The sequence below is a fragment of the Macaca nemestrina genome, chromosome 15 (assembly GCF_043159975.1).
Source record: "Macaca nemestrina isolate mMacNem1 chromosome 15, mMacNem.hap1, whole genome shotgun sequence".
Lineage (NCBI taxonomy): Eukaryota > Metazoa > Chordata > Mammalia > Primates > Cercopithecidae > Macaca > Macaca nemestrina.
Genome location: NC_092139.1, coordinates 28,440,139 through 28,467,247, shown reverse-complemented (window position 1 = coordinate 28,467,247; position 27,109 = coordinate 28,440,139). Strand labels below are relative to the sequence as shown.

Sequence of the window (27,109 nt, the reverse complement as noted above, 5' to 3'; positions counted from 1 at the left end):
AAGAAGTGGGGATCAAGGAGACTTGCTGTTCTGTCAGCAAGGAAGAGGTGGGGAATTTGAGGAGGCCTCAGGCTCCTAGGCCAGGGCCTTGGCACACCCTACTGTGCTGTGCACAGGCCGCCCCCCCTTGGTTGCCACCTCTTTTCCTTCAGCTTTGGGCTCTGGGTGAATTTGGCTAAAAGTGACAACTCGGTCAGGAACTCATCTTCTCAAACACCGGTCTTTCCCGCCCTGGAAATTTTCACACCTTATGGTGAATCTTGAAATATTTTATGCATCTTCGAGAATTTGTGTCTACTGACTTAGAATGTAGTGAAGTTTGTATTTCTTTTCCTGCTCCTTAACACTTTTATTCAGATGGCTATGCCTGTTTTTCTTGGTTTGGTGACGTTCTCCCTGGGGGAGGCTGCATCATCCTGGAGTCAGGTGCCTGGGTTGGAGGCCCTGCCCTGCCTCGTCCTGGGTGTGGGGTTGTTGAAGCTCTCTGTGCCTTGGATGCTTCCTTTGGAAAATAGAGATGACATTGTAGGGCTGTGGCAGAAAGGAAATGAGGTAAAGCCTGTTACAGGTTTGGCACTGAGTAGATGCTGGAGGTTTGGTTCTTGATCAGATGCTCAGGAGAGATGGCGAGGCCTTTCAGGCCCCTGAGATAGCGAGGGGAGAAAGGTGAGCCTCCCCCACCAGTGACTTCCCCTTTCTCCTCATTCCTCCTATCCCAGGGCCCCCTAGACCTGGACCTCTCCTCCCAGGGCTCAGATGTGGAAAGCCTGAGTTCAAATCCTGACCTACCACTCGGATTCTGTGTCCCCACGCCAGCTCGGCTTCCTCTGTGTCTCCGTTTCTTGACCTGTAAAATGGGAGGGGAGAGGGTGGAGGGTGGGCGGAGGGTGTTCCACTGAGGCCTCCAGGGCAGCCAAAAGGCTTCCGGGAGAGGGTGTGGAATAGAGGGGCCTTTTTCCTCTGCCTGGAGGACTGGTTCCTGCTGATTCGTGGGTTGTTTTTGGTTTTGGTTTTTTTGAGATGGAGTCTTACTCTGTCACCCGGGCTGGAGTGCAGTGACACCATCTCGGCTCACTGCAACCTCTGCCTCCTAGGTTCAAGTGATTCTCCTGCCTCAGCCTCCTGAGTAGCTGGGATTACAGGCGTGTGCCACCACACCCGGCTAATTTTTTTATTTTTAGTAGAGATGGGGTTTTACCATGTTGGCCAGACTGGTCTCAAACTCCTGACCTCAAGTGATCCACCCACCTCCGCCTTCCAAAGTGCTGGGATTACAGGCGTGAGCCACTGCGCCTGGCCTGGTTCCTGCTGATTTACAGATCCAGGCAGGAGCAGTGGCACCTGTTCAGGGGAAGTGGGTGGAGAGGGACACCTGGCTTCCCTGTGCTCTCACACGAGATGCGCCACATGGAAGTGGTGATGCGATGCAGTGAAGGGCCTCTTAGAAGTGCCTTTGTTGGGCTTATTGGGCACATATTATGCACCAAATATTTCACCTGCACTGTCTTCTCAGTCCTCACAGTAGCCTTCAGAGGAGGCGCTCTTGTTCCCATTTGGCTGGTGGGGAAACTAAGGCTCAGAGAGGGGAAGCTGCCTCCCCGGTGTCACCCCACATGTGAGAGGCTGAGCTGGGATTTGAACTCAGGACCGCATGACTCCTGCCCCTTTCCCAACTTCCCCCATCCGGGGAAAAGGAGGAAGAAGCAAGACAGGGAAGGATTTGAGCCTTTGGAACCCAGCTTCCTGGCTGCTGTGGGGATTCTGTGGGTGGTGGGAAAGGCATTGTAAATATGCATGACATGCAGATTTGCCTCTAAAAAAACAATGTGGGTGCGCACATGAGCTGGGATGCCAGGGTGCTTTGGAAAATGTAGTGTTGTGCAAACACTTGGGTTTCTATGACCACTGTTCCATGTTGTCTCCTTCCCTCGTGTCCCCAGGGCCAGTCCAAGGGTCTCAGGTGGAGGGCTTACCTCCAGCACCTCCTAATCACCATTCTTCCCCATTCCTGCAGGCACCCGTGCCTCCCCTCTGCCAGGAACCTTGGGGCCCTGTGTGTGACCTGGACCTGGTGACCCCCGGGCGGTGGCAGAGCCCCTGTCCCGAGCTGCTTCCTGCCGGCACCTCTGATCGAGTGCCTAGAGGGATGTGTGTGCCAGCCCTCGGTCCAGTGCCCGCGCCTGAGCTGATGCCTGCTGGGCCCCGACAGCTTGCCGTGTTTCCTGTGCTCATAGCTCCCTGGTTGGTAAGTAACTGCGTCCGCAGGCCTGGTCTCCTCACCAGCCCCCCATGCTTGGCACAGTTGGGAAATGCCCAGCCTCACTTCCACTGGCACCCACACGCTGGCAGAGGGACCTCAGTGAGAGTTTGTATATGTCTGGGCACCATTTATAGTTCAACTGGCCTGTCTTAGCCAGTCCTCCCAACAACCAGGAGGTGGGTGTGGTGATCACGCCCATTTTCCAGAGGAATCAGCCTCAGAGAGGGGAAGCCACCTGCCTGGGGTGCACAGCAAGCCCAGCTCTGTCCACCTCAAAGGCCAGCTCTTGCCACACCCAAGCAGGTGGGAGCAGGTAGTGCACATAGGCTCAGGACAGGAAGGGAGCTGTGAGCTGTGCTGAAGACCATGGAACCTCTGGGGCCCTCAGGGTGGTTTGAGGGGAGGCCATCAGAATTCTTGAATCTTGGGGGGCCCTGCATTCTTGCCCCTCTGGCCTGTTCTCCCCATGCTCCTCCAGCTCCCACCTTGCCATTGGGATGAGGTGCTGGGCCTGCCCTGTCTCTGACCATCTGTTTGGGGGTGCAACCACAGTGCCACCGCTTCACCATGCTGCTTGCATCTTTTCTTCACCTTCCACTTCCCAAAGCGCTGCTGGCATAACAGTCTAGTTCACAGATGTAGAAACAGAGGCTCAACCAGGTCAAGGGGTTTACGCGCAGGCTCACCCAGCCACCACGAAGCACTACATGGGGCCACTGGGGTAAAAATCTGCCTCTTTCTCTGGCCTTAGCTCTGCAAGGACAAAGAACAACCACTTCATTCCCCTCTGGCCAGCTAGCAGCTGGCCCCATGCCAGGCATACAGTGGGTACCCAGTAAATAGCTGTGGAAGGAAGGAAAGAGGGAGAGAAGGAGGGAAGCCTCTCTCACCTCCCTCCACCCGGACACCAGCAGGGCCCGAGAGCCTCCTGCCTTTTGGCCAGTGCCGGTCCCTGCTGCCCCAGATGACTTGCAGTGAACCCATGCCTTCAGCAGGGTGGCCAGCTCCTCTGGTCCCAATTCTCTCATCTGCTAGAGCCTGCCCAACTTCCCTGATGGAATGGTTATGAGAAGGGAAAAGATTCGTAAATATGTATAATATGCAAATATAATGGGATCTTTTTGTTTTATTTTTGTTAACCCATGAAGTTCACTGTAGATAATGTATGTAGAAGTGCTTCTGTGAGAACAAGGAGCTGCCCACTGGGGTGGCGCCCGCCTTATTATGACTAACCATGAAAAGGGCCCCATTAATTAGCCGCCCCCCCAACCCGTCTCCCCCGACCCAGCTCCTAGTCTGTTGTTGCAGCTACAAATAGCCATTGCTTTTGGCTGAGAAGCTGGTGCAGGAAAGGTGATAAGGACAGCTTGGTCTGAGAGCTGTGTCTGTAGGATTTAATCATTTGCAAACACTCCTTATTGTGCTCAAGGAATGCAAGGCCTCTCCAGGGACTAAATGTGTAATGAGGGCCGGCTGAATAACAACAAGCATTTCTTGAGCAATTACTATGTGTTTGGCATTGCACTAAATGCTTTGCGTTTTTCATTATTTCAGTTGAACTCCCCCCTAACCCTGTGGATGGGGAGACTGAGGCAGGGACTTTGGGGTGAGGGCTCATCTGTTATCAGCCCAGTATTTCCTGAAAATTACTGCCATCCAGTGCCCACCTCCACCCCCCGGGCCAGGCTCTGAGAACGCAGCTGAGCAGACAGCCCCTGGCGTGTGTGGCCCAGTGACGGAGAACGGGATTCCTTGGCACGAGCTGGGTGAGCAGCCGTCAGCATCGTGTGGAAAGATGGAGGCCCGGGCGGCAGCGAGGGAGGTGTTACTGCTGCTATTTTGCTAACAAGCTGGTTATTTAAAGAACAGCTGAAGCCGGAGCTGGAAAATGGGATGAGGTGTCTCCAGGGCAGAGGCAGCCAGGAGTGCTGGGTCCTGAGACCGAGGGACCTGGTTGGATCACAGCAGAATGGCCACACAGTCATTCATTTATTTTTTTTTCATCCACTTATTAATACAGTAATGGCTGCTGGGCACGGTGGTTCAGGCCTGTAATCCCAGCACTTTGGGAGGCCGAGATGGGTGGATTACCTGAGGTCAGGAATTCGAGACCACCCTGGCCAACATGGTGAAACCCCATCTCCACTAAAAATTCAAAAAGTAGCCAGGCGTGGTGGCAGGCTCCTGTAATCCCAGCTACTTGGGAGGCTGAGGCAGGAGAATTGCTTGAGCCCAGGAGACGGAGGTTGCAATAGCCGAGATCGTGCCACTGCACTCCAGCCTGGCCAACAGAGCCAGACTCTGTCTCAAATAATAATAATAGTAATAATAACAATAATAATAATAATAATGGCACCATAAGGGCTGGACAAGGATTCCCTTGGTGGAGAAAAGAAGGCAAAAGATTGGGAAGGGAACCTCAGGGGGTTTCTGAGGGGCCAGCAGTGGCCTGGGTGGTGGTTACATGACTGTTTCCTTCTGATATTTTATTGCAGTAAACATTTTTGTTTTGTGCACTTTACTGTCTATATTACATATCACCGTAAAAAGGCTAAAAAAATTGTAACAATAATAGCTAACGTTTATTGAGCACTTGCTAACAGGCTGTTTGCTAAGCATTTTTTATCTTCTTGAATCCTCCTGGATTCTTTTATTCTGCCCATTTTACAGAGAAGGAAAGTGAGGCTTGGAGAGGTAAAGCTACTTGTCGTGCTGCCAAAGAGTGGAGGAGGTTTGATGAGAAACCAGACACACTGATTTAAGCCTCATGTGCAAGGATCAGGGTCCAGGAAGTTCCCTGCAAAAGGTCGGGGGTTCCTCCATTTGTTCCTCAGACACGTCTGTGCTTCTTGTATTTTTAAGGCTTGGGAGGCCAGGCAGGTGTGTGCAGTCATAGGCAGCAGATGAGGGGCCTGGGAGTCTCCAAGGGGACAGAGCAGAGCATTTAGCTGTTTAACAAGTATCAAAGAACTGGGCGCAATGGCTCATACCTGTAATCCCAGCATTTTGGGAGGCTGAGGCAGGAAGATTGCTTGAGCCCAGGAGTTCACGATCAGCCTGGTCAGTATAGTGAAACCTCATCTCTAAAAAAAAAAAAAAATTAAATAGCTGAGTGTGGTGGCATGTACCTGCAGTCCCAGCTACTTGGGAGGCTGAAGTGGGAAGATCACTCAAGCCCAGGAGGCAGAGGTTATGGTGAGCCGAGATTGCACCACTGCACTCTAGCCTGGGTGACAGAGTGAGACCCTGTCTCAAAAAAAAAAAAAAAAATTGTATTAAAGGATAGGAGTGGGACATTCCTAGGGACAGGCCCAAGGAGAAGGCCAAGGCATACTCAAGTCTCATCCAAAGTAATAAAAGAGTGAGGTGGGAGAATGGCTTGAGGCCAAGAGTTCAAGACCAGCCTGGACAACATAGCAAGACCCCCTTCTCCAAAAAAATTTTTAAAAAATTAGCCAGGCATAGTGATATGTGCCGGTAGTCCCAGCTACTCAGGAGGCTGAGGTGGGAGGATCACTTGAGCCCAAAAGTTTGAGGCTGCGATGAGGTATAATCATGCCACTGTACCTTAGCCTGGGCAACAGAGCAAGACCTTGTCTCTAAATAAATAAATAAACAAATAACATTAAAAATTTTTAAAGGTAAAAAATGCCATCCAGGTGAGACAGGGTCAGACCCACCTGTGAACTCACTGGATGGGGGGTGCCAAACTGCAATTTTCTGAGGACCTATTATGTGCTAAACACATTTGTTACCTTCTTTAATCTTCAGAACAACCTTGTGAGATTAGCAGTATTGGCCCCATTTTACAGATGAGGGGACTGAGGCCTAAGTCCACACAGACAGTGGGTAGTGGAGCTGCTCTGCCAGGCTCCATTGCCTTGTATCCTGTGCGTGCAGAGAGCCTTGCTTGGTGCCAGGGTCTCTGGTGGGGCAGGCATCTGGGCATAGATGCTCCAAGCAGCACATGGCTGGAAGTGAGTTCCAAGGCTGCTCTATGGGGCCCTGAACTGACTCTGGGGACATGTCATGGAGTGGGGCAGTCTGCTGTCCTGACAGGGCATCTCTTCATTCATGCGTTCCAAGGACATCTCTTGAGTCTAGTCCCTGCTAGTCCACACCCTTCCTGGAGCACACAGGCTTGGGGAGGGGCAGATATTATACAGTCACCCAAAGACATAAATGGAATGAGGAGAGACTCCATTGGTGCAGTGAGGGAAATTAACATGGTGACATCATGAAGATGAACCGGTAGGAGGCCTGTGTGACATGGCACTGTCCAAGATGGCCCTCTCTAAGGAGATGGCATTTGAGCTGAGACCCGAAAGGATGATGTGGATCCAGCCATGCTGGACAGTGCTCACGTAACATCGTTGCTGTTAGCAGGACAATTGGGGACAACCCGTTTGTCCATCACCACGGGGCCAGTTAAAGCCATTTGACTGCAGCCACACAGTGGCGCCTGCTGCAGCTGTTAGAAACGGGGCCACAGAGCTAAATTTATTGTTGCATAAAGAACTTCATAGTGTGTCGTGGAGTTTTTTTTTTTTTAAGAGGTTATAAAACAGCATGGGTAGCATTATATCATTTCTGTAAGAATTATATGTGTTTCTGAAAACTGCACAGTGCTCTTCCTGGGAAGTGGAGGCATGGGTGAGCTTTGCTTCTTCTTTCTACTTTTCTGGATTTGGAGTCTTTCCTGAGTTTGAGGACTCATGGGGAGGAACAGAGGATTTTAGGGTTCCCACCATCTTGTCTAGGGTACTTCTTCTCTCCTGCTACCCACCTCAATGGGATAAGGCAGGGGCTGGGAAATCAGCAGATCTGGGTCATCCCTTTGACTGTGTGACCTTGGACAAGTCACTCGCCCTTTCTGAGGCTGAGTTTCCTCTTCTGCAAAACAGAGATAAGAATAGCATCAGAGGGTGGGTGTGGGCTTAAGTGAGTAGAAACATGTGGAGGGCTAGGGCAGTACCAGGGTCGCATCCCTGACGGTGCTGCTGCTGTTATGACGGTGACTGCTAAAGGTGACACGTACCGTGTGTCGCCATGTCCTGCCAGGGCTCGCCAGGCTTACCTCTCCCTCTGTCACTGGCAGTCAGACCCAGTTGGGAGACAAGGCCCACCCTGGGCCTTGTCACACTGTCAGCTTGGCTGGGCACAAGGCCAGCTGGACTTCAGGTCAGCGCCACCCCACACCCTGCCTCCCTCCCCACCACCTCCCTCCCCCATTCACCTCCCTCCCCATCACGTCCCTCGCATCTGCCAGTGAGCATCCTTGCCAAATACGCTGTGATAGGGACACCCTGGCCCAGGATTTGCCTTTTTTTTTTTCACAACTAGTATACCTGCCCAGGAAAACAGATACTACTTTACAGCCACTAAGAGACTTAAATCTCAGGCAGAACAATGTACACTCATGAAGTCAAACTTTCGGAATCATGGCATCTTAGTCATAAATAATCTGGCAACTGCAAACATATGCATTTTGCAAGTAAGTCCACTGCACCTTTCTTGATTGTAGTGATAAATTAGAAACGACCCAATTCTCTATTTGTGAGAGTTGGTTAAATAACTTACATCCGGCCAGACAATGCCATTCTCCACGGCTATAGAAACAGTGCTGTAAATCTCTATTTGTTGACATGGAAGCTTGTCCATGGTGCATTTTTTGGGAAAAACAGGAGGTTAAAAATTGGTGTATGTTGTGTGACATCTGGATTTGGAATATTTCCTGAATGTTAGGATTTGCAGGGAGGAACAGGATATCTACTTAGGTATCTACTGGTTGTTTTTTTTTTTTCACTTTTATTATGAAAAAAATATATAAACATGTATGCTCCTGCCTTGGGAGATGCTCAGAAGACTAGTCATTAAACTGTTGATAGTGGCTTTCTCTGGATGGTGAGATATAGGTGAGCTCTATTTTTATTTTTGTTTGTATCATTCAGAGTTTTTTCAAGTAAGGTGACAGAAAACCCACCCCAAACTAGTTTAAACAAAAATGGATTTGATTGACTTGTAACTGTAAAGTCCAGAGGTCTGATGGCTTCAGGCTCAGCTGGATCCAGGGGCTCAGCGCTGCCAGGACTTGATTTCTCTGTTTCTCAAGTCGGCTCTCTCTGGGTTGTTCCCATGTTCTCATTAAGCTCTCATGTACAGGTAATAAGATGCATGTCCAAAGAAATAAGCAAAAATTCTTCCCTGATTGCTCAAACACAAGTCCCAGAACTAAGTCTTGGCTTTGATCGGTCAAATTTGTGGGATGTGCCCACCCTCAATCAATTGCTGTTGCTAAGGGGAATTTGGTGCTCTGATTGGCAGCCTGGGCCTATGTGCCACCCCCCACTAGCTGGGGGTGGAGTCAACACCACTGGAACCTCAAGAGTGGAGAATGGGGAAAAGTGGCTCCCCCAGAAGTAGATGTGGGCTATGACCTAAAGTAGACCAAATGGTGGCCAAATCCAGCAGCTCCCACCTTCCGTAATTATCTGAATTCCCCAAGATGCATGATTTTCATAATCAGAAAAAAAACAATACAACTATTGAAAGGAGTCCTGGCCAGGTGCAGTGGCTCACGCCTGTAATCCCAGCACTTTGGGAGGCCAAGGCTGGGGGGATCACCTGAGGTCAGGCAGGAGTTCAAGACCAGCCTGGCCAACAAGGAGAAACCCTGTCTCTACTAAAAATAAAAAATTAGCCCAGTGTGGTGGCCAGCGCCTGTAATCCCAGCCACTTGGGTAGCTAAGGTGGAAGAATCGCTTGAACGTGGGAGGCAGAGTTTGCAGTGAACCGAGATCATGCCACTGCACTCCAGCCTGGGTGACAGTGAGACTCCGTCTCAAAAAAAAAGAAAAAGAAAAAGAAAGGAGTCTCGAACCCCGATCTTATGGTCAGAAGCTCCCTGAGGCAGCCTTAGACTTTCTTGGAGTCAGAACACTGGAATCTCTGAAGTACCAATTTCACTCAGGAGATATCAACCCTCTCTGTCCCGCAAGGGAGCTGTCCTGGCCCTCCAAATGATTGCAGTCTTTCAGGGAGAGGGGAACACATAGATTTATTTGTCTGGAATGTGAGAGGTGCTAAGGTGGATGTGCATACAGGGGCTGCGGGCATGAAAAGCCCAGCCTGGGAGCAAGGAAGAGGCTTTCTGGAGGAGGTGATACCTAAACTGAGTAGCCAACCAGAATGCTGGAAGAATGTTGTAGGCAGAAGAAACAATGTGTCGAAGTCCCTTAGCATGTGGTGGGGGTGCAACTATAGGATGAGAGGAGGCAGGCCCAGACCACAGGGGCCTTGAATGCCAGGGTAAGAACTTGGACTTGATCCTGAAGGCAGTGGGGAGCCTTTGGGGGATATTGTGGGATGAGGGAAGTGTCAGTGAGCTCACTCTGCCTTGTGTTGGGAGCATAGCCTGGAGGAGTTAGATCAAGGCCCCACATGGGGAATGAGAAAAAGGACCCAATGCCCCTCAAGGGAGCCTTAGATATCTACTGGTCTAAATTCCTTCCCATCCTGAGTCAGAATTCCTGTCCTGAGATGCCCAGCCACTGCTTGCGTAACTCCAGAGATGGGGAGCTCACTCTCCATTTTCTGCACTGCTAGTTAGAAAGCTTCTTCACAGGACCAAGTCCACAAGCCTGGCACTGCCCAAGACACTGAGGGTTGTCCCCCAAATGACCTGCTGGGAGGGCAAGCAGAAGCCTGCATTTCCAGGTCAGGTGGGTCCAAGATGAGGAAGCCCTGGATGTCTGCAAACCCTGCTGGGAGTTTGAATGCAGGGCAGAGAGAGTCCCATTGCCTTGACAGTAGAGGAAGTGTTTAGGCCTTTAGACACACATCTGCTGCTCCAGCCCATTTTCCAAATGCCCCTTGCATTTTACCCCCTTTACCCAGAAAGAAACTGAGGCTCAGAGAGGCCAAGCTGCCTACGTGACAACGCAGAGCAAGTTGGAGGCAGGGCTGGGACATGGACCCAGCCTCTCCCCCACCTTCCCCTCTGTGGCCCTGCTCCTTGTCTCCTGCCACCCTACAGGTGGGATCTGGTCACTTCATCTACTTGGGTTTGGGCAGCTTTTTTCTGGAAACTCCAGTCATTCCCAGATCATCCCCCGATTCTCTTCTAAATCCTCAAATGCTTTGTGACTGTTTTGACAGCAGCGTTTTTTGTTTCTGATATAGCAAAGTTATGACTTGCACAAGCTGCGTTTTGTGGGTCATCTCTAATACTTTATCATGCCCCATGGTCTTCATTTAGTCATTTGTCCCCACACTCCACATTTATCAGTGCCTACCATGTGCCAGGTACTGCACTAGACATGGAGCTACAAGGACGAATCAGAGCTGCCCCTTCCCAGGGGAAATTCTCAGTTCAGCCCAGGAGAGAAGCGTCTCCGTCAGCGATGACAGGTGAGGCATGAGAGATGAGAGGTAGGTGCTGATCACTCAGGGATCTCCAGGGCCAAGGCAGTTGATTCTGTTCCTCCAAGCAGTGTTGAAGGATGAACAGGGATTCTGCAGGGAGAAGCAACTGGGAGGGGCTCTCTGAAGATCTCACCTGCCTGCTGTTGAGCTGTTTGGCAGAAGGGTGTGCGAGATGGTGGGGAGACATGGGGCTAGAGAGGTCGGCCAAGGCTGGAGCTTACAAGGCCTCAACTATTGGGCTGGGGAATTTGAACTTGACCCTTAAAGTAAAAGGGAGCCAAAGGCAGGTTAGGTCTGGGTGTTGGAAAGATCCTAGCTTTGCCCAGGAGCTCAAGGCTGCAATGAGCTATGATCCCACCATTGTACTCCACCCTGGGCAACAGAGCAACTCTCTCTCTCTCTCTCTCTCTCTCTCTCTCTCTCTCTCCCCCCCTCTCCTCTTCTCTGTCTCTCTCTGTCTCTCTCTGTCTCTCTCTCTCTCTCTCTCTCTCTCTCCAGTGTCTCTCGATCTGTTGCCCAGGCTGGAGTTCAGTGGCAAGATCAGGGCTCACTGCAGCCTCTTAACTCCTGGGCTCAAGTGATCCTCTTGCCTTGGCCTCCTGAAGTGCTGGGACTACAGACTTGAGCTACTGTGCCCAGCAGAGACCCTATCTCTTTAAAAAAATATTTTTAAGGCCAGGCATGGTGGCTCACGCCTGTAATCCCAGCACTTTGGGAGGCCAATGCGGGTGGATCACCTGAGGTCAGTAGTTCAGTGACCAACATGGCAAAACCCCATCTCTACTGAAAAATACAAAAATTAGCTGGGTGCAGTGGCAGGCGCCTGTAATCCCAGCTACTCAGGAGGCTAAGGCAGGAGAATCACTTGAACCTGGGAGGCGGAGGTTGCAGTGAGCCGAGATCGCGCCATTGCACTCCAGCCTGGGAGACAAAGCAAGACTCTGTCTCAAAATATACATATAATTTAAAAAAAAAAATAAACCAAGATCCTGGGCTGGTCTTGGGGGTGACAGCAGGTAGGACAGGACCATGAGAATGGCACAGAAGGGCGTTTAGCAGGGAGAGTCAACAAGATGTGGAGACTGAGTACTGCTCAAGGGGAGAGAGTTAGGAGGGTGATGTGGACTTGGGGGCCCTGTGGACCAGTGTTGAGGTGAATCCTGGCAAAGCCTGGGTCAGTGTCCCAGGTGGAGCCCAGAGGGACCTCTTCAGAGACTTAGAGCAGCAGCCTGGTGAGGCCTCCAGGGTCCTGCGTCTCTTCCCCTTGTAGTGCCTCAGTTTTCTCCTATGTAAAGCGGAGGTGATGCTAGTGCTGCCTCAGGTATCATGGGGAAGGTCGGAGGAGAGTGTGTCAAGGGCAGGTTCTCCACGGTGCCTGGCACATAGGAAGTGCTTGGTGACTGGAGGCTGTTCTGGTTACCACGGTCCAGGGGCAGAGGTGGGTGAGAGAGCTGGCACTGGAGCTGCAGATCCCCGCCTGGGCGGCTGTGTGAGGACCTGGAGTGTTGCCTGGAGAAGGGAAACCGGAGAGGGTCTGGCTTCCTGCCTTTCCATCTCTGTTGGAGGAGGCAGGGTCTGGGTCTGGCACTCACAGGAAAAGCTCCAGGGAAGGAGATCCCAGCTTAGGCTAGGAAAACCTTTTGGATACAAAGAATTCTCTGCAGATGGGCTAGCTTGGGTGGTAGGTGGCGATCTCCTCATCACTGAGAGTGTTCAAGCGGCAGCTGCACCATAGCTTGGCAGAGTCTGTAGAGGATTTGTGATTCAGCCGAGGATCTGGAAGGTCCTTTCCAGCCCAGAGAGAGTGTGATTTCAGGTCCTTCCTTCTCTGAACCTTGGTTTCCTCATCTGTAATACAAGGATAGCAGCAGCCCCCATCTTAGAGTTGATTGCAAAGTTGAAGTGAAATCATCCAAATAAAGTGCTTAACCCAGATTTGGCGCATTGCAAGCGCTCAGTGAATGGTGGCTATTATTACTGTGGTCGTTGCACTAGATTCCTGGGAGTGTCACTCCCATCTGAGAGCCTCAGGCACCTCTGCTCATCAGGGTGCTCCTGCCTGCCTGCCCTTCGGGACCCACTTTCCGCCCTTCTCATTGCCACAGTCTCTGTCTCCAGCTCCCCCTTCAACCTCCCTGGGAGGTGGTAGGATTTTCAGACCCTTCTGGGCCCCTTTTAGCTCCCACTTGAGCAAGAGTTGGCAGGTTGGGGCGGCGGATGCCATCCGCCTCCCATATGCTTCCTGCTATTTAGAGGAAAACTCTCCCCGCGTTCCTCCAACCACATGGGCTGACATTTCCAGACAGACGCTGGAATCAGCTCTTCGGGGGATTGGCAGATAAATTTGGCCCAGGCTTTTGGGAAAATCTTCAGCCTTACTGGGGAAGCGGAGCCCAGGCTCGACGACTTCCGTCCACCCTGCTACTCCTCGGGCCTGGTCCTCTGGGGGGCTGGAGCACTGTTCTACAGCTTTGCTGATTAGGGTAAGTCTTACCAGCCCAGCCGTCCCCCAGGAGAGCCCCGCTCTGCCGGGAAGTTGCTGCTTCCAGCCTTTCACTCAAAGGCAGCAGGAGTTGCAAGGGGAAGCTCCTCCCCCCATGCCAAGACACCTGGGTGTTACCCTACTCAACCTGGCAGAGTAGCAGATTTGGGACGATAGATAGCCAAGCTCCGGACCACTTCCTGCCTCTGTGATCTCAGGCGACTCCACCTCTCTGAGCCTCTTTTTCTTCATCTGTAAAATGGGGATACTAGTAGGATCTATCTGATTAAAAGCCTTAGGATGGATGGTGCCTGGCACATGCTAAATGCACGACAAATACTAGCCACTACTATTATCATCATCCTTATTACCATTATTATTTGGGCTAGAACAGCGCCTAGTGCTTAATATGGGCTCAGTAAATGTTAATGTTTTTCCCCTTCTCCTTTCCTACAGCTGTGGCTACTCAAGGAACACCAGGGCATTTCAGACTTAGCTCAGATTGGTGTAACCAGTGGCAGAAATGCAAGAATAAGGACAGGAAGAGGCTGCCACATCCAGGGTAGAATGTAGACACCAGTTCCCCCCATACACATACGCACACACATGCATGTATGCACGCATGCATGCCTGCACGCACCTGTGTCCCTAAATCTCATTCATCTCATCCGAGTCTGGAGTTCCCCTTTGCTTGGTTTTGATGGGGAAAAGGGATGAGGAAGGCCCAGCAAGGCCTGGGCTCTCTGCAGGCCTGGCTGGAGGCAGAGTCCAGGAGACGCTTGGGTGTCAGCCACAGTAGGAGGGTTCGGGGAAGCTGGAGTAGTTCTATTTGGCTGGAGTAGAAAGTGGGTGGTGGGAAGGCGTGGGAAGCAAGTTTGAGCTTCATTCAGCACCTCCTGAGTGAGCCCAAGTACCGGGCCTTGTGCCAGGGACTGGGGAAATGGTTGGAAAAGATGGGCACACTTCCTGCCCTCAACAAGCTCTGGTTCTGGGACAGGGAGGCAATGGCAAACGTGCCAGCAGTAAGCTAGCGACACTCTGGGTGACACTCAAATAGCCCCAGGTGCTGAGAGAGGGGACCACGACTGTGGTAGTGGGTACCTGCTGGAGACAGGGTGGTCAGAGAGGGCCTCTTTGTCCTCTCATGCACCCACTGGAGCTGGCCCTGCCGATGCTGGGTGGGTCAATCGGCAGGAGGCAGAGGGGGCAGCGAGAACAAAGGTTGGGAAGGTGGCTGGAGCCAGACCCTGGAGGCCTCAAGGGCCAGGCCCATGAGAGATGCTCTTGAGAAAGATTATTCTGGTGGTGGGTGCAGGACCCTGTCGGGGGGAAGAGATGGAACCAGGAGACCTGTCTGCAGAGATGGCTTGAGCATCTGCTGTGCATGCTTTTGGGGCAGTTGGGGGGAATTCTGAACCAGGGAGAAGTGGATGAGCAGAGAGCATCTCACAGGGTCAGGTTCGGAGCCGAATCCTGGGACTCGAGGCACATGTGTTTTGAAAGGAGGATCTGGACCTGCATTGTAGCTGGTGTGGGGTCAGGTAAGAGAGAAGATATCAGGAAAACTTAGACTCAGACCTCAGGGTAGTCAGGAAGAGTTTTAGAGGAGAGCCCAGTGCTGGTTGTGGGGAGGGGCTTCCCGGCAGCCCGGGCTGCTTTTGGGAATGACAGCACACAGGTACAGTGGGCACAGGCTTTGGCATTCGACCCAGCGGCCAATTCCAGATCTGCTTCCTTGCTCTGTGACTCTGGGAAAATCACTTGACCTCCCTAAGCCTCGCCTGTTATAATAATACCGAATCAGTTGAAATTGCATTTGGCTGCATGTAACAAAACAAGTAACATTTGTGTAAATACCCAGAAGATTATTCTTCTCATGTAACAGGAATCTCAGGGCCATGGTTCACACTTGTAATCCCAGCACTTTGGGAGGCCACCGTGGGAGAATCACTTGAGGTCGGGAATTTGAGACCAGCCTAGGCAACATAGTAAGACTCTGTCTCCATTGAAAATTTTGACAACTAGCCAAGCATGGTGGCAGGCACCTGTAGTTTCACCTGCTCAGGGGCTGTGGTGAGAGAATCATGTGAACCCAGGAGTTCAAGGGTACAGCAAGCTGTGATCATGCCACTGCATTCCAACCTGGGCAACATAGCAAGACCCCATCTCTACAAAAAATAAAAATTAGACTAGCCTGGGCATCATGGCAAAACCCCACCTCTACAAAAAATACAAAAAAAAAAAAAAAATAGCCAGGGGTGGTGGTATGTGCCTGTAGTCCCAGCTACTTGGGGGGCTGAAATGGAAGGATCACTTGAGCCCAGGAGGTCCAGGCTGTGGTGAGCTGAGATTGCACCACTGTACTCCAGCCTAGGTGACAAAGTGAGACCCTGTCTCAAAAAAAGTAAAAATAATTTTTAAAATAATAATTAGCCAGGCATGGTGGTGCATTCCTGTAGTCCAAGCTACTTGGGAGGCTGAGGCAGTGAGCCCAAGAATTCGAGGTTACAGTAAGTTATGATCATGCCACTACACTCCAGCCTGGATGAGAGAACAAGACCCTGTCTGTGTTAAAGGAGAGAGAGAGAATCTCAGAGGCAGGCAGGCAAGCCAGGGCCAGTGCAGTGATTCAAGTGAAACATCCAGGGCCCAGGCCTCTGACATCCTTAACGTGCATCTTTCATTCTCATGGCTACAAAATGGCTGCTCCTCTGCCATGTGCTGCATCTGAATTCCAGGCAGGAAAAGGAGAGTAAAGCCTGCATGCTTCGTGAGTTTCCTTTTCTTACCAGGAAAACAAAGATTTCCTGGGAGCCCCACTTAGTGGATTTTTGCATCCATCTCTTTTGCCAGATTTGATCACATGAACACCCTAGCTGCAAGGGAAGCTGATGAAGTGAATATTTCTAACTGGGCCCTTCAGTTAGGAAAAAGGGAAGAATAGCTAGCAGGATAGCTAGCATGATCCACCTTAAAGTACCCACCTCACAGGGAAAGATTATAAGAGATATTTAATGTATGTAAAATAATCGACAACCTTTCAATAAATGGTGGCTGCCTTTATTCTACTACTCTACCTGCATGTATTCATTCATTCATTCATTCAGCAAGCAAGCAAGCATATACTGTGTTCTGGGCACTGAGCACAGTACTGGGCATGACAGTGACAGTCCCTGCCCCTTTGGCACTCACAACAGATAGGGAAGATGGGCAAGGAAACAAATTCACTCACTTCAATCAGTGTCAAAACAGAGGATTTATTTTTGTCTGTGTTTTCTTACCACTGTGGTTTCTCCACCTAAAGCAATGGCTGGGACACACTAGGCACAAAATAAATAGTTATTGAATGAATGAGATGGTTCAAGAAACACCCACTAGGGGCCTAGTATGTACAAGACTCTGGATTGGTTAGAGAAAGTGGGTGACACATCATCCCTCGCTTCAGAAGAAGCAGGGAAAGAAAGTCACTTTGTGGTGGACATTGAGATGGGTGCTGGGAACCTAGCAGTGAACAAGAATGTTGTGACTCCTGCCTTCATTGAGCCCCCAGTCTGGGGGCAGAGGCACTGGAGGAGTCTAGAGTCCTGAAAACATTCTGTTCAGGTGTCCTGGGGTAAGTCCCTTCCCTCCCTGGGCTTCCATTTCCTTACTTATATGACAGGTATGATGGGTCCTGGTGGGGCTATCACTGATGTTGGTGATGACGGTGGGTGTTTCATAAGCTCTGCCCCCCTGTATGTGTAGGAGGCTGATGCAGAACTGGGATGGGGACTTCTCCTTGCCATGTTAGGAAAAGAGACACCTGTGGCAGGAATGGGAGTGGGCTGCATCTGAGCCCCTTGGAATCTCATGGGGTCCCAGGAGAGCAAAGAATCTGGGCCTTGCTTCCATCCTTGCCCACCCCAGTATCTGAGTCTGGCAGCTTATTGACAGCTGGCCAGCTGGGCATGGAGCATCCAGCACTGGATGTTGGCAAGCAGTGAATGGGCTGTGCTGAGTACCCTGAGGTGAGAAGTGAGGATAATTGTAATTATGGGAGATCTGGAGGTGGAGAAGCAGCCTGGAATTTGAGGGCAGAGATCTGGTTTTGTCACTTGTTTGGCTGTGTGACCTTTGAGAGATTTCTTGGCCCATAGAAACATTGGTTTTCTTTTTCTTTTTCTGAGATAGAGTCTTGCTCTCTCTCTCAGACTGGAATGCAGTGAGGCAATCATAGCTCACTGCAGCCTTGAATACCTGGACTCAAAGAATCCTGCTGCCTTAGCCTCCTGAGTAGTGTCACTGTGCCTGGGGGGTGGGGGGGTGGGGTAGAGACTGAGTCCTGCTTTGTTTTCCAAGCTAGTCTCAAACTTTTGGTATCGAATGATCCTCCTGCCTGCCTTGGCTTAGTTTTCTTTTTCTTTCTTCTTCTTCTTCTTCTTTTTTTTTTTTTTTTTTTTTGAGACAGAGTCTCACTCTGTCACCCAGGCTGTAGTGCAATGGCATGATCTCGGCTCACTGCAACCTCTGCCTCTTGGGTTCAAGCGATTCTTCTGCCTCAGCCTCCTGAGTAGCTGGGACTATATTCGTGCACCACCACGCCTGGCTAACTTTTGTATTTTTAGTAGAAACGGGGTTTTACCATGTTGATCAGGCTGGTCTCGAACTCCTGACCTCAAACCATCCACCCACTTCAGTCTCCCAAAGTGCTGGGATTACAGGCATGAGCCATTGCGCCTAGCTGACTTGGTTTTCTTATCAGCAAAATGATTATAATTGTCCTTGCATTGTCTACCCCTCAATATCTTAACCTAGCAGATAGTAGACACTCAACATGATAGTGATCATCATTGCTATCATTACATTGTCCTTGTTGGGAAAGGGAAATGTTTACTAAGCTGTTTACTAAGCCCTTATTATATGCCACACTTGTTGCTGGTCACAGCATCTCAATGCCCCACAACTCTGAGGAGGTGGCCTTCTTCCCCTGTATCAGAGGACACTGGTATTCTATTGTGCCCCATCTTCCCCTTTGGCTGCTTTAGAAGGAGTGAGTTGCTGGCTCTGCTGGGGTCTCCACTGAACTGAAGTCCTGAGGGTCCTTAAAAAAGGGCTCAAAGCAGCTCAAGCTGTTTACTTCGAGACTATGTGGGCAGCTAGTGATATCAGAGAGGTGGTCAGGGCAGAAATAAATCTAGCCCTCATCAAATGGGCAAGGAACCAATAAAAGATGGCCTCAGGGATGAGTGATGGAGTAGGACAGGCTGAAGGATCAGAAGTGTTTCTCCTTATTCACTGTCTTGAGAGCAGGGCAACAAGCCCAGCCCTTGAGATGAGGTGACATTGGGCTTGTCCCTTGCTGCTGCACTTGGCTGTGACACTGTATCCAGTGACCATCCCTGCTTGTGTCTGAAATGAAGCCAGTAGGTAAAAAAGGGAAGGTTTGGGAGGCTCTCTTGGCCTAGGAAGGTGGGTTTTCCTAGTCAAGAACCTCCGGAAAGCCTTCCTGAGCTACCCCAATCCAAGGAACTTCACGGGGTGAGAAACGCACAGGAAAACTGGCCTCTGGAATGAAAGAGATGCAAATAGAAATAGACCTGAATAGCTTCGCAGGGCCTTACTAATTGTGGGACAGGTAACTAGCTAGGAAAAAAAAAAAAGAAAGAAAGAAATTTTCATTGCCACCTCAGCATGGGGGAAGGGGATTTTGACACTTTGACCTTTGAGCTGTGCTGTTCGGGGTGCGGGACACGCGTTTGCCTCTGTCCTTGGTGCTGATGTCGGGGTGTTGTCCGTGGTGCTGAAGATAGAGAGGGTAGGGATTTAGCCTGGTCCTGACGCCTGGGGGTGCTGTCCTCGGTTCTGTCTTCAGAGAGCTGTCATGTATCATTTCCAGGACTGTGGTTTTCTGGGGACCCAGCTGGGAGGTCAGAAGCTTTGGCCCTGGCATTGTGCAAATCTGAGCAATATTTGAGGTAGGATTTGAGCCTCTGTTACAATCTACCAGGCACCCTTTTAATAACTTTGGACATATTATGCCATTTATTTTTAAGCAGCAACCTACTAGGGGAGGTACTAATATTTATTCCCATGTTAGAGGTGAGCAAACTGAAGGTTAGAGAAGTTGAGTGACCTGGGGACTGTATTTCTAGCCTCAATTTCCTCAGTCATAATAGGAAGGTCATTGGTAGTGTAACACAAACTAATGGGTGGGGCAGAGCTTTGTAAACTGATGCACAGATGTGGTGGCATTAGTCTTACACACAGAGGAAAGCATGAGTGAATTGTCAAACGCAGATACTCTTGGAATCTCATAGAACTTCCTGCAAGGTCTGAGGTTTGAGCCCAGAAAGGAAACAAGGAGGTCGGGGTGGTGGTGTGGAGGGCTCAGAGATTGTGTGGAAAAGAAGAAAGTGCCCATTTACTGTGCATCTACTGTGTGCCAGGACCTGCACTGGGCACCTGACAAACCTGGTCATTCTACCTGCATAACCACACTGGTGAAGAGCAACTGGTTTCATTTTACAGATACGGAAGTGGAAGGGGGTTACTTAGCTAGGAGGTTGTGTTGAGAAAGGCCTGGAGAACTGGAGACTTGAGTATCTAATCCTGAGTGTCATCTGGTCCAGCCCAGAACAAGGGTGTGACCTGCTGGGGGCATGCTGAGTTGGCTGCAGGACTCAGGCTGGATTTGGCTTCCTTTGGTGTCTTTCCTCTCCTAGGAATATGGCACCACTGTCCTCCCCTCACCACTAGCCCCAGGAAGATGAGGAAATGCTGTTGTGTCACAAACAGGGGCTGTGTGTCAGAGACCCAAGATTCAAATCCTGGATGTGAGCTTTGTGGCCTCAAACAAGTCATCATCCCTCTCTGGGCCTCAGTTTTTCCACCTCTAGCTTAGCAGAAGAGCATTATAATCACTGCCCTGTGGATGGTTTTCAGGATCAGAAGAGACAGTCGGTTGAAAAGGGCTGGCAGGGAGTTCTTAGTAGTAGAAATAAGAGCCAGAGGAGGGAAAGACCGTCCCCCACACAAACCCCAGGAAGCACAGCAAGAAGCAAAAGCGCAAAAGGGCTTAGAACTGCTGCCGTGAGCCACCAATGCCATTTCTCAGCAGGACTAGCAGGCATGGCTAGGGCAGCACCTGGCAGCCCCAGCTGACAGACATTCCTTCGGGCAGGCAGTCTCAAGCCCCAGAGCCAAGCATCCCTGTGGGGGGTCAGTGGCTGGGCCAGCTCTGGCTGTTCCTCCACCAGCCTCCCTAATGGCTCCAAGCTGCATACGCCTCACGGGGCTGCTGTCATGCCTAATTAGGCCGTCCTCAGCCACCCTGTCTCCAGGGCCCTGTTATGACCATCTGAGGCTCTGGACATGATTATGGTGGCTGCCCTTCACAGCTGTTTGGCTCTTGGGAGGAGGTGGCCACCTGCTCTCATGATCACCTATGGCCTAAGAGATCTGCCTCTCCACTTCAGCCCAGGAGGCTTAGCTCTGGAGCTCTGGGCCCAGAGATCTAGCTGCACCCTCCCCACACACCCTACCCTGGCTCCAAAGCCTGGCACTAAAGCAGAGTGAAGAAGAAAAGGAGAAAAAGATGGCAGGAGTGATAGGGAGAACAGGAGGGAAAGGAAGGCGGGGGCCTCAGCACCACCAGCCAGCCTCCTCAGCGGAGGCTGGGATCACTTAGGAGACAAAACTCGCCTCATCCACACTCTCCCCTGAACCTTTCAGCAGCCCATGCAGCCAGCAGGACACAGAACCAGAAAGCAAGCAAGCGTGACACATTGTCTGAGGTGAGAGCTTAGTGTGGGGCCAGGGTCAGGGGTCGTTGTGGGGCTCAAATCATAGGGGAGTTCCTTGCATAGCAAGGTTAGAACTTGGGGCCTTGATCTCATGTTCAGCACCTGTGAGCACAGAGCAAGCATGTTTGCTGAAGGCAGGAAGGTAGAGAGGGAGGAGGGAAAAAAATGGAGAAAAGGAGGAAGGAAGGGAGGAAGGGAAGGAGGGAGAAACAAAGAAGGAAAGGATGGAGGGAAGAAGGAAGAGAAGAAAAGAGAGAGGGAGGGAGGGAGGGAGGGAGGGAGGGAAGAAAGAAGGAAATACTAAAAGTCATCCCATGTAGAGGGAACTCACAAACCCAAACCCAGAGGTAATGTTTGAACGGTTTTCTTTTTGGGTCAGGGGGAGGGGGAGACAGGGTCTCACTCTGTCACCCAGACTGGAGTGCAGTGGCGCAATCATAGCTCACTACAGCCTCGACCTCCCAGGCTCAAGTGATCCTCCCTCCTCAGCCTCCCAAGTAGCTGGGGGACTGTAGGTATGTGCCACCACACCCAGCTAATTTTTTGATTTGTTGTAGGGACGAAGTCTCACTGTGTTGCCAGGGCTGGTCTCAAACTCCTGGACTCAAGTGATCCTCCCGCTCAGCCTGAATGATTTTCTTACATAAATTATATCATAATCAATTAATATCTTTGCATTTTTCTTTTTTCACTTATTTTTGAGATGTATACAAGTGCAGCTGTAGCTTGTTCATTTCTTCTGCCGAATAGTATTCCATCGTATGCTTATACCACACCCTCCTGCTGGTGGATGTTTCAGTGGTTCTGGCTTTCCACCATGAAGATCTCTGTGAATGTGCATTAGTATTTCCCTGGAAGCAGGATTTTCTGTGTTAATAAACACTGCCAAATTGCCCTCCAAGGTAATTATGCCACGTTGCACTCCTGTTAGTGATATATCTGAGTCCTCATTTCCTCAGCACCTCAGCATCAGTTGATTCATCACTCTTTAATTTTGCCAATCTGCTGGGAGAAAATATCTCATTTTCATTAGCGTCGCCTGACTATTAGAGAAGCTGAGTGTCTCCTGATGTGTTTAGTGGTCATCTGAATTTTTCTCTTCTGCAAAATGCCTGTTCATATACTTGCCCAGTTTTTTATGGGTCACATCTTTTTCTTACTAATTTGTAAAAGAGGTTTATATATGTGAATATTAATCCTTGTTATGTTTGTTGCAAATATTTTCTCCAAGTTGTGTTGCTTGTCTTTTAACTTTATGTCTTCTTCATTCAGAAGTTTAAACTTTGGGGGTAGGAAAGTTTATTTTCGCCTTCGCTTGCTTTTATTTCTTTGCAACTTCTTTTAAGAAGTTTCCCCACCCAAGGTCATAAAGATATTCTAGGTCTCTTCTAAGTATTTTCATTTTATTTCCTTTTGTTTCATATTGAGATCTTTAATCAAGTTTAGGTCTTTTATCTTTGCATGCGGTGAGAAATAGGGATCTGATTTCATTTTTCTATAGCTGGCCTATTGTCCCAGCAGCATCAATTGAACGCCTTGTCCTTTTCTCACTGATTTGAAATACCATCTCTATTTTATGTTTAAGTGCCCATGTATTTATGGATCTGTTTCTGGGAACTCTGTTCTACAGTCTCATTGATCTCTTTGTCTATCTCTTTGTTTCAGTTCTACACTAATCACTGTATCTCATCATTTTTCAACAGGGACATCTTGGCATTTGGGGTACAACAATCTTTCCTTGGGTGGGACTGTCTTGTTCATTATAGGTTCTTGAGCACCCGTCATCCAGTCCTTGGCACTCAGTAGAACCCTCCCGGCCGGGCGCGGTGGCTCAAGCCTGTAATCCCAGCACTTTGGGAGGCCGAGGCGGGCGGATCACAAGGTCAGGAGATCGAGACCACGGTGAAACCCCGTCTCTACTAAAAATACAAAAAAATTAGCCGGGCGCGGTGGCGGGCGCCTGTAGTCCCAGCTACTCAGGAGGCTGAGGCAGGAGAATGGCGGGAACCCGGGAGGCGGAGCTTGCAGTGAGCCGAGATCGCGCCACTGCACTCCAGCCTGGGCAACAGCGTGAGACTCCGTCTCAAAAAAAAAAAAAAAAAAAAAAAGAACCCTCCCCTGAGTCAGTGTTACGAAGAAAACTACCCCAACCATTTGCAAAGTCGCCCTACGAGGGCAGTCCCTCGGCTGTTGAGAACTGCCACAGATAGCTGTATTATGTGGCTTGATATCCGGTAGGACAAGCCTCCCTGTCCCCACTTCTTGATTCTTCTTTTGTATGTTCTCTTCCCACTCTGCTTTGCTGCCAGCGGTGTAATCCATAGCATGACACTGTCAGGCACCTCTGGAGATGGGACTCCCATCAGTCAAGGCAGCCCACTCCTTTGTGTGTGTCTGTCGGGGGCCTGATTGTTAGAAAGTGCTGTCTTACACTGAGCTGAAGTCGGCCTCCGTGTGGCCCACTTCCTCCCCAGCTCCTGGAGGCCCCAGAATACATGTCCCTCCCCCGTGGCCCACCCTTCATTGACCTCGGAGAGCAGACATTTCCCCTCCACCTCGGCTCTTTTCTCCAGACTCCTAAACTCAATAACCCTGGCTCCCTCTGATGTGCGTCAAAGACTTGGCTTAGTGGCAGGCAGCATGGTGTGTTTGAGCTTGAGTCAGACACATTGAGTTAGAATTCCTGCTCACTTACCTGTTAGCTGTGTGACTCTGGGAAAGGCAGTTAACCTCTCTGTGCCTCATTTGTTAAATGGGGGTAGTAGACCCTCTACTTCAGAGGGTTGATGAGAGATGTAAATGATTCAGAGGATAAGGCCTGAGCCTGGTGCAGGTGCCCAGGAAGTGATAGCTGTTCACATTTTTCCTGCGATTATTACTCCTTCATGATGCTCCTGGTCACTGTTCCATGCCTACCCATCAGGAGAGGTGTCCAGAGCTGAAAGCAGCACCCAGATGGGCTCTGGCCAGGACAAAGACCACCATTGCATCCTCTGCCTGAGAAACTAAGATGACAGGATTTGCTGTGGTGCTGGTTGTGGGAATGACAAAGAGGAGTCAGGGCCAAGTCCAGGGTTTTGGTCTGATCCATTGTGAGGGTGGCGCCCCCATCAGTGGGAAGGAGAAGGCCGGGAAGAGCAGGTTTGCAGGGTTGGGAGTTCAGGTTTAGACATGTCAAGTTGGCGATGCCTGTTAGATATCCAAGTGGAGATGCTAAGTTGAAAATTGGATATATGAGTCTAGGGTTTGGGAGGAGGGAGGATTCCAGGCCTGATGTGTCAATGTAGGGGTCATCAGACCTTCCCAGACCTTTTCCTCTGCTATTGCATAGACATAGTTTTATTTTGAGAGATAGGAAAGCACAGTGGTTAAGAAGGCTTGTTCTGGAGTCAGGTGGTTCAAGTCCCAGCTCTGGTTCTTTCTCACTGTGTGTCTCTGGGACAAGTTACTTACTTTCTCTGTGCCTCTGCTTTCCCATCCACAAAATGGGTAACAGTAATGCTCATCTCTCCCTTAGAGATGTGGTGGGGATTACAGGAGATAATGAGTGATGCCAAGTCATGGGCTTACCTAAGACCTGTTGCACGCTAAGCACTCTCTATATGAACTCTAGTAATTATCATTTTTAGCTATGAATCTAAGCTGTGAAGGTTTCCTGAATGATTCTTTTGTTCCTTTTCTTCCTCTGTCTTTTTTAAAAAATTCCCCTACATAAATAAGAAAAATAAATAAGAGAACAGGAGAAAAGAAAAGAAAAGACAGAACGAGATCATTCTAGGTTAACCTTTATTAAAGGTAGGCTATAAATTTGCTTCTGAGCTTCCTAGTAGACAAAGAAAAAAAAAGAAACAAGAAGTAGCATGATTCACTGTTTCCTTGAAAGGAAAATAAGTCAATTAATTGTTCAGGTGTATGCAGAGTATCCATGTCATCAGAGCCATTCATACAGTAAGTACAGTAACAACAGGGGCTGCTGCTATGACTCTAGTCCCCAAAGGTTCTGGGGTTCAGAGGGGCCATGATTGTGGTACCCTGGAGGCCATGAGACTAAAGCATGGGTGGTGGAGGTTGGGCTCCTGGCCTCCTAATGGGGGAAACAGCCAGGACCACACCTATCCTGCTGCATGGCAGCATGGGCTCCAGGCTGAAATAGGGGCAGAGAAGTGTGCAAACTGGACCAAGGGGCAGTGAATTTCAGCTGGGAGAAGACATCACAGAGGACATCATATTTGGCATAGAACTTGAAAGCTGAGTAAGGCTCTGACTCCTGGAGATGACAATGGAGGTCATGAGTTCCCCACCAGACCCAGCCTGAGAAAGTGTCGTCCACAGCCTGTTACAGATGAAGAGAGCTTAGAGATTCAAGTTCAGCTGCACTCCCATGATAGGAGAACTGAGGCCCAGAGAAGGCAGGGCTAAACCTGGAGTCACATAGAGAGGCAGGGACCTAGCAGGCCTCAAACCCAAGCCTCCTGCCTCTCTGACCAAAGCTAGTTCCCCCTCTTCACCCCCACTACAGCTTCTTCTCTGGGTTCTGACTCGCCTCCTGCAGGGTCATTAACCACCTACTGCCTGCCACGTGGTGTCCCCTATATTTAACTCCCACGCTGTGACTTACAGAGACCCAGAATAGCAATCCTGAGTAGGGGGGCATGCCTCTACTGTACCCCCCTCTAGTCTAACTGAACTTCTGGTTATAGCTCCCTTCTGCAGGAGAGAGCAGAGTCCTGGATCCTGGGTCTGTGTTACTGCAAGAGGAGAACTAGCTTGTCCCTAAGTAAGACTTAGTATAAGGAGTGAACTACCCACTTGAGGAATCCTGGATACACACTAAGCCCTGACCCTGGCCCCAGACTGAGCCTTGATCCCTATCCACAGACTGAGCCTTGGTCCCTGCCCCCAGACTGAGCCTTGACTTTGATCACAGACTAAACCCTGACCCTGGTCCCAGACTGAGCCCTAGGTTGAACCTTGACCCTGGCCCCATACTGGGACCTGACCTTGATCCAAGACTCAACTCTGACCTCTTCTTCAAACTGAGCCCTGACCTTGGCCCCAGACTAAGCTCTGAGCTCTGGCCTTGACCCAAATTGTTGGCAGTTGGGGACATGAATAGTTGGGAGTCCTTCTCCCCCTTTAACTGCTAGAAACTCTGCTGAGGGGCCCCACCCCCATTTAGGCCAATGACTCAGATTGTGCCCTGAGGGTTCTATCTCAGAGACTGCCCCCAACACCCTGGCCTGGTTGCGGTGGCCTGGGGACCTATAGCCATGGGTGATAGACAGAACCATTCAGGCCGCCCACTCTGACCATGAACTCCTCTGCAACCCCAAACAGGCTGCCAGCACAGCTGAAAGCTCTCCCGCCCCTTCTCCTAATTTGCCTCCTCTCTAATTCTCCAGGCCATGCGATCTGTGGTGAGGGCTGAGATATTTATAAAATCTGTGTCCTTCATGATAAAACCAGCCCCAGGGACCAGGTTCAGAGCAGCTCTATTCATCCTCTAAAGCCCCAAAAACTTCAAACGCACCCACTACAGAGGGCCCTCATCACAGTCCCACCTGTCGCCAATTGAAGTCCCAGCCCCTGCATTTCGGAACTGCCTTCTCTCTTGTGCCCAACACTGTTCCCAGCAGCCACGAACCCTGGCTGGGTGGAAGAGGCTGGGGCGCTGGAGGCTGACAATAGCTCTGCTTCCTGACTGGGTGTCTCAGATGAGTCACTACCCAGCTCTGAGCTCTGGTCCCTTTGTTTTGCAAATGGAACAGCGCCCACCCTTCACCCTCCAGTCTACAGTGCTGGGGAGTGGGATTCCATGAGGTGCAAAGAGCTCAGCCCTGGGCCTGGCAGAGGAGCTGCCGGGTGTTAATGCCATCTGCAATGCAACCAGTAACACGTGGGCAAGTGGGCAGCACCTGCCATAGCTTTCCCATAGCCTGTCCCAGTGCCTGAAGGTGCACCATCAGGGTTTTCCAGATGTCTCAGTTAAATCACAGGTCACCCTTGAGGGGAGGCGGCTTAAGGCTTGTCCTTTTGGAGGAATTGCAGAGGCTCCTGGGAGCATCCTTAAACTCGCCCTGACTTCACTTGGTAGGCCTCAGGGCCTGGGTAATAGGCAGGGAGTGGCTTGGGGTCGTGTCCTGAACAGGGGAGGGTGGTCTG

The 27,109-nt window shown here is 50.4% G+C and overlaps 1 protein-coding gene across 5 annotated transcripts in view; it reads left to right on the top strand.

Annotated features, from left to right (window-relative positions):
• Positions 1-27,109, top strand: part of LOC105496296 (DLG associated protein 4) — a 234,076-nt gene that overhangs the window by 60,330 nt on the left and 146,637 nt on the right. For 4 of the 5 annotated variants that reach the window (XM_011766607.2, XM_011766608.3, XM_011766606.3 and 1 more), the window contains exon 2: positions 2,015-2,245. The gene's annotated coding sequence lies outside the window, so the exon portion shown is untranslated. Of the gene's footprint in view, positions 1-2,010; positions 2,246-27,109 lie in introns of those variants that run through there. The other variant, XM_071079372.1, reaches the window with a different exon arrangement.